Consider the following 7,694-nt stretch of genomic DNA (forward strand, 5'->3'; position numbering starts at 1 on the left):
AAAAAGAAAAATCAATCAGCAGAAGCATAATTGCTGCATTCAGTGGCAGAGAACAACACAGTAATTTTGAAAATTGTCTAATGACTCCTGGTTTGTGCTTCAGTGGCAGACTTCAACACATAAACAACCTCAAACGTCCCCCACAACAAACAACAACAAAAAAACTAAAAAAATAAATAAAACTGTAAAAAAAACCACAAAAAAAACAAAAACGTTGATGCAGCAGAAAACTGCACTGACATCAAACCTGATGTCAAACCATACCTTTAATGAGACCCTAAATATGCAGAGCTGAGCAGAGTGTAAGTTTAATGATGTGGATGATTCAGAGTTTTTCTGGTGTGCCTGCCTTCCATCAGACGGCCTGACTTAGGATACTTAGTAAGGAAAATTACTGCACTCTTAGTTTTGTACTCTTTGCACAAGTGTCTCTTGTCCTGTTAGAAATACACTGCAACTGAGCTGCATTAATGTTTTTTAATAACAACATAATTTCTCATAATTTTGTACAGTACCCCATTATTACATGATATTATCTAATAACTGTGACTTTTTGCGTCATAGTAAAAGGCTCCTATTCATATACATGAGTTAGTGTTTCATAATCATTACTTTCGATCTTTCCGATAATGAATTTCTGTTTCATAAAGATTTTTTTCCCCTCAAAATTATCACTAAATAAATAATTAATTTGAGCTCATGATGCCTTATTATGGGAACTTAAGTTATAATCATGTGATATAAAATCATAAATATGATATAGTAAAAACAGTGTAGTAGCACAAGGGACTCATATGTAATGACTTCCTATGTGGCTTCTTCTCCACTGACAGACACATTTTTCCAACAAATTAGGATGCAACTCTGACTTACCGAAACATCTGGTTCTTACTGAAAGATTTACTCCCAGGTCGCAATCCCCGAGGAATTTTCTATCCCTTGATGATAAGAAGACGTTTGACCCTGAGAGATAGTTTAATTAGGGTCTTTGCACTGCAACATCAAAGCTGAAATTACATCTAATTTTCATAATTAAGGATTTTAATATCTTGTCTACACTTTTAGTGCTGACAGGTGATGCAGGCTTGTTTGGGTTCAGAGTCTCCAGGCTCTACTACCTATGGTTTCCTTTTTTTCTCATTTGTTATTTCTCTAAAGCCCATTAGAAAAGCAGCGCGCCACCAGGCAATCGCCATTTACGATACTGACTATACTAAAAACATGTTTTGTAATTTCTACTAAGAGATGCATTCTCTGTGGTGTCATTGTTTGGAAGATAACATAAATCTTCTCGCTATGCTTTGACTCAGTATGTTTGAGGGGCTGATTGACAGAACCAGCCATTAAGTGTTTCATCTGAGATCTTCTGGAGGGAATTTCCCTCCTCAATAGATTCACTCTTGTAGTGGACGTCTTCGCCCGGCCATTAATCAAATCATATCAGTGAAATGTCTCAAAAGTTTGCTGAAGCTAAATGCAACTCATCCATCACGTTGCTGAAAGGCTTCATATGTAAGGGATGTAGACATTTTTCTTCGCTATCCCTTGTCATGGGAGTATACGTTCTGTATGCAAAGTGGGAGTTCTCTCCATGCTTGATTAGTTTGTGAGGTCCTCTGGAACGGCAGGAGATGAAAGACAGAGGAGGGAAACAGTTAAGGGTACAAGCTGGATTAGTAGCAACAGAGAAAGAAAAGAGCGGCTAGGTGGGGAGAGACATGGAGAGAAAGACAGATCGAGGGATGATGGGGAGATTGGGTTACTTGCAGATAACATCGCTGTGTGATAGATTCTTCTGGAGTCTAAATTGGGCTCATGGGCTGAGAGGGAATCAGTCTAAGTCCTGAGTGACAGGCAAGGAGAATGCTTATCATTGACTAGTGAGGGGAAATTGGACATCTCCTGAATGGGCCCATGATAAAGCTGCTCATTTGTGTGTGTTTCTTGAATGGTATATGGCACGGTAATCAATAATTCTTTTGCATTAATTCAAAATGCACCGTTTTATTCTTTGTAGGCTGACACAGATATTTGTCTGACCGTAATAGCTGCACTTTTAAAAAATGAACAGCAGCCCCCTGTGGGCACACGCTGCCTCGGGGTGTAATGTTTTCCTCCAGAGGCTGAGCACAAAATATTTAGATGCTATTTTTTTGTATTGTAGCTTACCAAAACTCACTGTACTTGTTTAATCCAGACTGGTTTTGAATTTTAAAGCTGTGGAATGATTGACAACAAGACCAAAAAAGACACTTTCACTCATTCCTTTGAGTTTTTTCACTTGCTTCACCCCTGTGTTACCTTGCTCCCCCTCTCCCTCACTTCTCTCTATCCGTGCTGGTCTCACTAAACTGGCTTTAAACACTCCAACCAGATGGTTCAAGAAAATGAATAGCTGTGCTTGTATATGTGTATGGAAATGTGTCAGTGCGCATGTGCGTGCACGCTGACACATTCAGGGTTAAGAGGGACATCAGTGGAAAGTGATTTTGACACCCCATCAGAGAAAGATATTTTTTAGCCCTTCACCTCGTTCATTCATCTCTATCTGTATATCTCTCCTCCACTTATTCAGTCTTGCCTTTGCTCTCTATAGTTTGCATGAGCATCTATTTGGTTCTCAAACAGGGTTATGCTGAAGTGCTATCTGGCATGTCTTAGTGCTGTGAAGTAAAATCAGCGCTGGAAAGAACATGAAGGACATGAACCCTGCTTTACCGAATAAAATCAGGGAAAAAATGTGCTACATTCTTTTTGAGTGACTAAGAGCGGTTTGGATTTGTATCTACTCCAAAAATTCAAATATTTTATTTAAATTTCACTTAATTTTAAGATAATTCTGTATGTTCTTTAATGCTGTCATAATGTTGAAAGATGCCTATTAAATACCTCTTAAATAGTTTAGATACCTCTTAAACTCCAAGGGTCATGGTTGTTCCTGCTTGAAAATTCATAGTTTACACAAGACAAAGTTTCTGCATCTTAGAAACTTTGTGTAAACAACATTGATATCAATATAAAGCTAACACTTGTGTGACTTTATCAAATGTAAATATTACAGCAAATACTATCCTGCAAAGTAACAGAAAAATAAATTTTTTTCCTCAGCTACATTTAAAATAAAATTTATACCATATGACCCTTTTGAAAATATGCAGTGGTGGACAATAAACTCCAGAAAATAACAAATCAGCATATGGGCATTATCTGATGGTGCTGAAGTGAAACAGACCAAAGTTACAGAGGTTTTAGTGAAGACATAGGCAGGCTATGCCCAAGCAAACCAAAATGTGTCACTACAGACCACGTGAGAACATAATTCTTAGAAAGTGTTGTGTTCTAGACTATTGGAGAACTTTAAGTTCATTTCACTACTAATTGCTAGCCTCTACAGACAATTTCTCAGAAAACAAAATGGTAAATGGCCTGCATTTGTATAGCGCTTTACTCAGTCCCTAAGGACCCCGAAGCGCTTTACACTACATTCAGTCATTCACCCATTCACACACTGGCAAGCTACATTGTAACCACAGCTGCCCTGGGGCGCACTGACAGAGGCGAGGCTGCCGGACACAGGCGCCACCGGGCCCTCTGACCACCACCAGTAGGCAAACATGGGGTTAGTATCTTGCCCAAGGATATTTGGCATGCAGCTAGGAGGCAGCCTGGGATCGAACCACCAACTTTCTGATTAGTGGCTGACCTGCTCTGCCACCTGAGCTACAGCCACCCCGACAAAGCATGTGTTGCTGTTGAAACTTGCAACATACAGTGGTAGTTGGGTCAGATCAAGCTCAGATCGCGTTTACACCATAAACAAACTGCCCTGGAGTTTAATTTGAACTGGATTGAGACTGCCTCCTCTAAAAGGGCCTTGTTTTGGTCTGCAGCCGAGAGCGATTACTGTTCACATCAAATGCAACAAGCGCTCCGATGAAACAGAGCTTGATTTAAACAGACTAAACACAGCAGGTATGAAAACACCACAAAATCCACAAGATGGTGGAAACATTTCTCAGAGAAATTCTGTGGGCTCTTTCTGGAAGCAGCCATCCCAAGATGGGTACGCTGTTGTCATAAAGGGATGGACATGGTCAGCAACAACACTCAGTTAGGCTCCGGTGTTTAAATGATGGAAAGAAAATAAACTTAGCACAAAAAGTAAGGAAATTTGTGTTTTGTCGACATTTCTTTGTTGCAACATTGCTTCTTGGAAATAACAGCTTGAAGTTGCCCTATGGCCATTGAGACTCATCAGACCAGGCAACATTTTTCCAGTCTTCTTTTGTCTAGTTTTGGCAAGCTGTGGGAAGTGTGCTTAGCTGACAGGAGTGACACCAGGTGTGGTCTTCTGCTGCTGTGGCCTAACTGCTTCAAGGTTCAATGCTGACCCTGTCTAAATGCAGTTTCTGCCATGTGTATGGATTTCAAACAAACATCAATTTGCCCAGGACTGTTTTCTGCAAAACAGAGTCACTGGATCTGCTTGCAACTCTGCAGCTGCTGGAGTCAAAGCAACTATATCTACAATCATAAAGGGGATAGCACAAATTTGACCTGCATGGGAGGCTTGCCAGAAACAAAAAAGCCTTTGCTGCCCAAAAAGAACATCAGAACTACAGTTTGCAGATGAAGATAAAGGCAAAGATCAGATCTTTTTGGTAGAATGTGTTCTGGATAGACAACACAAATATAGAGTTATGTGGTCACAAAAAACAGTAGACTTGCAGAGAAAATGCAGTTTTTCCAGAACAGACTTCATTGTATTATAGCTGTAAAGGACAGTGGTGGAAATGTTACTCGTATTTCATACAAGAATATAACAACTATTAATGTTATTTTGAAATGATGATTTAAAGATGTTTTCTTGTCCAAATATGTTACAAGGAAAAACAACAATGTTTATTGAATATAGTTACTCCTTAATATGACTACATACCCTGTATGGAATAATGTGGCAGGTCATCCATTGTACAAAGTACAGCTTTGTGTGACTAGGAGTATAATGGAAATTGATTTATCATGCTATACAAATACACAGAATAGATAAATGATAAAGAGGATTCATAGTGCATATTTTTCCTGAGGGAATTCACTTCTCTTCTGTTACAGACATATTAATCACCTCAGGAGGGAGAGTGACAGCATGATAGTTTCATGAATTAATAAAGCCCTTGCTATACAACAAAGCCTTCCTGTTAATCCAAATAAGGTCATAACTCAGTTGCATTTATTTGCAAGAAGTTGCACATGTACTACACGCTACCCACACAAACACACAAAGCTATCGCTGCTCTAGTGCAGCATTTTTCACTGAGGAGATAGCACAATGTTAATACTTATTATTCAAAAACAGTGGGGAGGTGTTGAGCTCAGCAGTCGGCCCATTTTTTAATAAACAGCACACTGCTGGGCTAAATCATATCATAGCAACTGCGTGTTCCTTCAGCGGATGCGTTTGTATAAAGTAAAGCACGACAACAAACGGATTCGGAACAAAAGAATTCATGTTTTTAATATGTAAAGGGAAATCATTAAATTGTAATAATTGGATTAAAAATTTTAACTCGCATTTGACTTTAAATTGCAAACACTGAACTGTGAATAATACGTGCTACTGAGAAGGAACAGCGAGAACAAAACGATGATGAAACACTTAATTTGCAATTGTTTCCACACACAGAAGCACTGAGCTGCAATCTGCAGTGTGTTGCATAGATGGCTGGGATAGGTCAGAGCTGGAATTCAAAACCCGTTCAATTTGAAATAAAAGTGTACTTTCAAAGAACATTAACTTGTAGAATATGAGCTGGTTTTTAAATGCTAATTGCTTGTCTCTTTTTTAGACTTACATTTTAGTTATCTAATATGGCTTATACACATTCTCATGAAAACATGCATGCAACCTGTTGACATTAGAAGTAATGCCACTGCAGTCTTGTAGTGGGGTGTGTTTGTAGCATCAATATCAATGCATTTTTCCCACAACAGAGTATTTCTGTGAATCTCTGTGTGTGCATTGCTAAATGCAGTCTTGGTTGCTGCTATAAGTGACTCTGTTGTGAGTTTAAATGTCTTTCTTGACCATGACAGATCTTCCTTCATAATTTAAAAATGGCTCTAGACACTCACTGTTGCACATCTCTCCTGAACTCCTCTTTATATAATGATGACCTATTACCTCTGATTTTCAGTCTAGGTCTTGTCTTTGTCTTTGCACCTTGAGGACCCTCACATTAACTTTTATTGAGGGAAAAAGGTAGTGTTCATCCTCTGTCTCTGTTCTGCTAATGCTAATGCTAACCATGGCTCTGCGGCTAGTCACCAGATAGCACGCTATTATCTGTCAGCTAGCCCAACTTCACAAACCTGCTGCTGTTTACTTCTCTGTCTTCATTTACCTCTAAAGTGATAGAAATGCAGGTTTTACTTTTTTAGTTATTTAAAAACCCCTCAGTCACCACGTTCTATCATCTTTAGGTGGAAACTAGCAAGCTAACGTCCTTCTAACTGCGCTGAACTTTGTAAATCCTCTTTTTCATGACTGCCTGGATGTTAAACTTTATCGTCATGGCTGGGATACATGAATATAAATAATTTAGGGTTGACTCTTTGCACATTATTGAATTTCGTTCAGGATTCATTCAGGACAAACCAAAGTTATTCTGATTGTTGGACTTCAAGATTCAAACACATGGAAAGATGACTCAAAATAAATGAATAAAAAAGTATCTGCTGAATGAGTAATGTAGCATCACAGTGTATGGCATTACACTGTATGGCAAAAAGTGGGAAAAAATGATTTAACCTTAATTGTGTAGCTGGGTAATTGCATGGGTATAACACTGATGTAGAATAGAGGGATTGGTATTTATAATCATAAATATTGTAAATTAAGAGTCACAAACATGTTGTCTTGTACATGCCCTTTGAAGGCATAGAAAAAAATACAGGCTTTGAAGGATGTGTACAGTATAGCCATTGAAAGTACAAATGACATCTCACAGCACTGGGTTAAGTGACTTTGTCAGCAAACACCGCATTCACCTAGACACTTTCAGACCTCAGATTCTGGAGACAAAAACCTATAATTTATTCAACAACTCAGCGTTAACAGGGGGATAAAGAGTAAGTAAGAGTAAGGTACGTTGGGTCAGATGTTGAAAAGAATGTCTGTAGTTTTTCAATAAGTCTCTGTGTTTTCATCTGTGTGCTGATTGGTTTCCATAGAAGCCAAACATAATGTTCTAGAGGAAAAAGTGAAACGTGTCACTGGAATCCATAGTTGGGTTGCAAAAAGCAGTGAAACGGGTCACCACTGTCCCATCGCTGCTTTCTGCGATTCTTGCTCAATGATGTTTTGGAATTGAACTCCAATCACCTACAGTCAAGATTTTCAGCTCTGAAAATGAATTAGTTTACTAGCCTCGGGATATAAAGGGAAAAAGTTATTGTTCAGTCTTAAACAAGTTCAGCATGTCATTCAAAAGGCTTTGCTGTTTTGCTGTTTGTTTTTTCAACATAATTATAATTAAATATCATTGCCAAAGTATACAGTAACAATATTATTAATATTTAAGTTATTCTACCTGTTAAAAAATACATATTTAAACTACACTTTATTAACTGCTAACAGAGCAGTTAACAGTGAAGTCTTGCAATAGATTATTCATTTTTATCTGTGTGAGTCATGT

This window comes from Oreochromis niloticus, linkage group LG10 (assembly GCF_001858045.2).
Source record: "Oreochromis niloticus isolate F11D_XX linkage group LG10, O_niloticus_UMD_NMBU, whole genome shotgun sequence".
In the NCBI taxonomy this organism is placed as follows: domain Eukaryota; kingdom Metazoa; phylum Chordata; class Actinopteri; order Cichliformes; family Cichlidae; genus Oreochromis; species Oreochromis niloticus.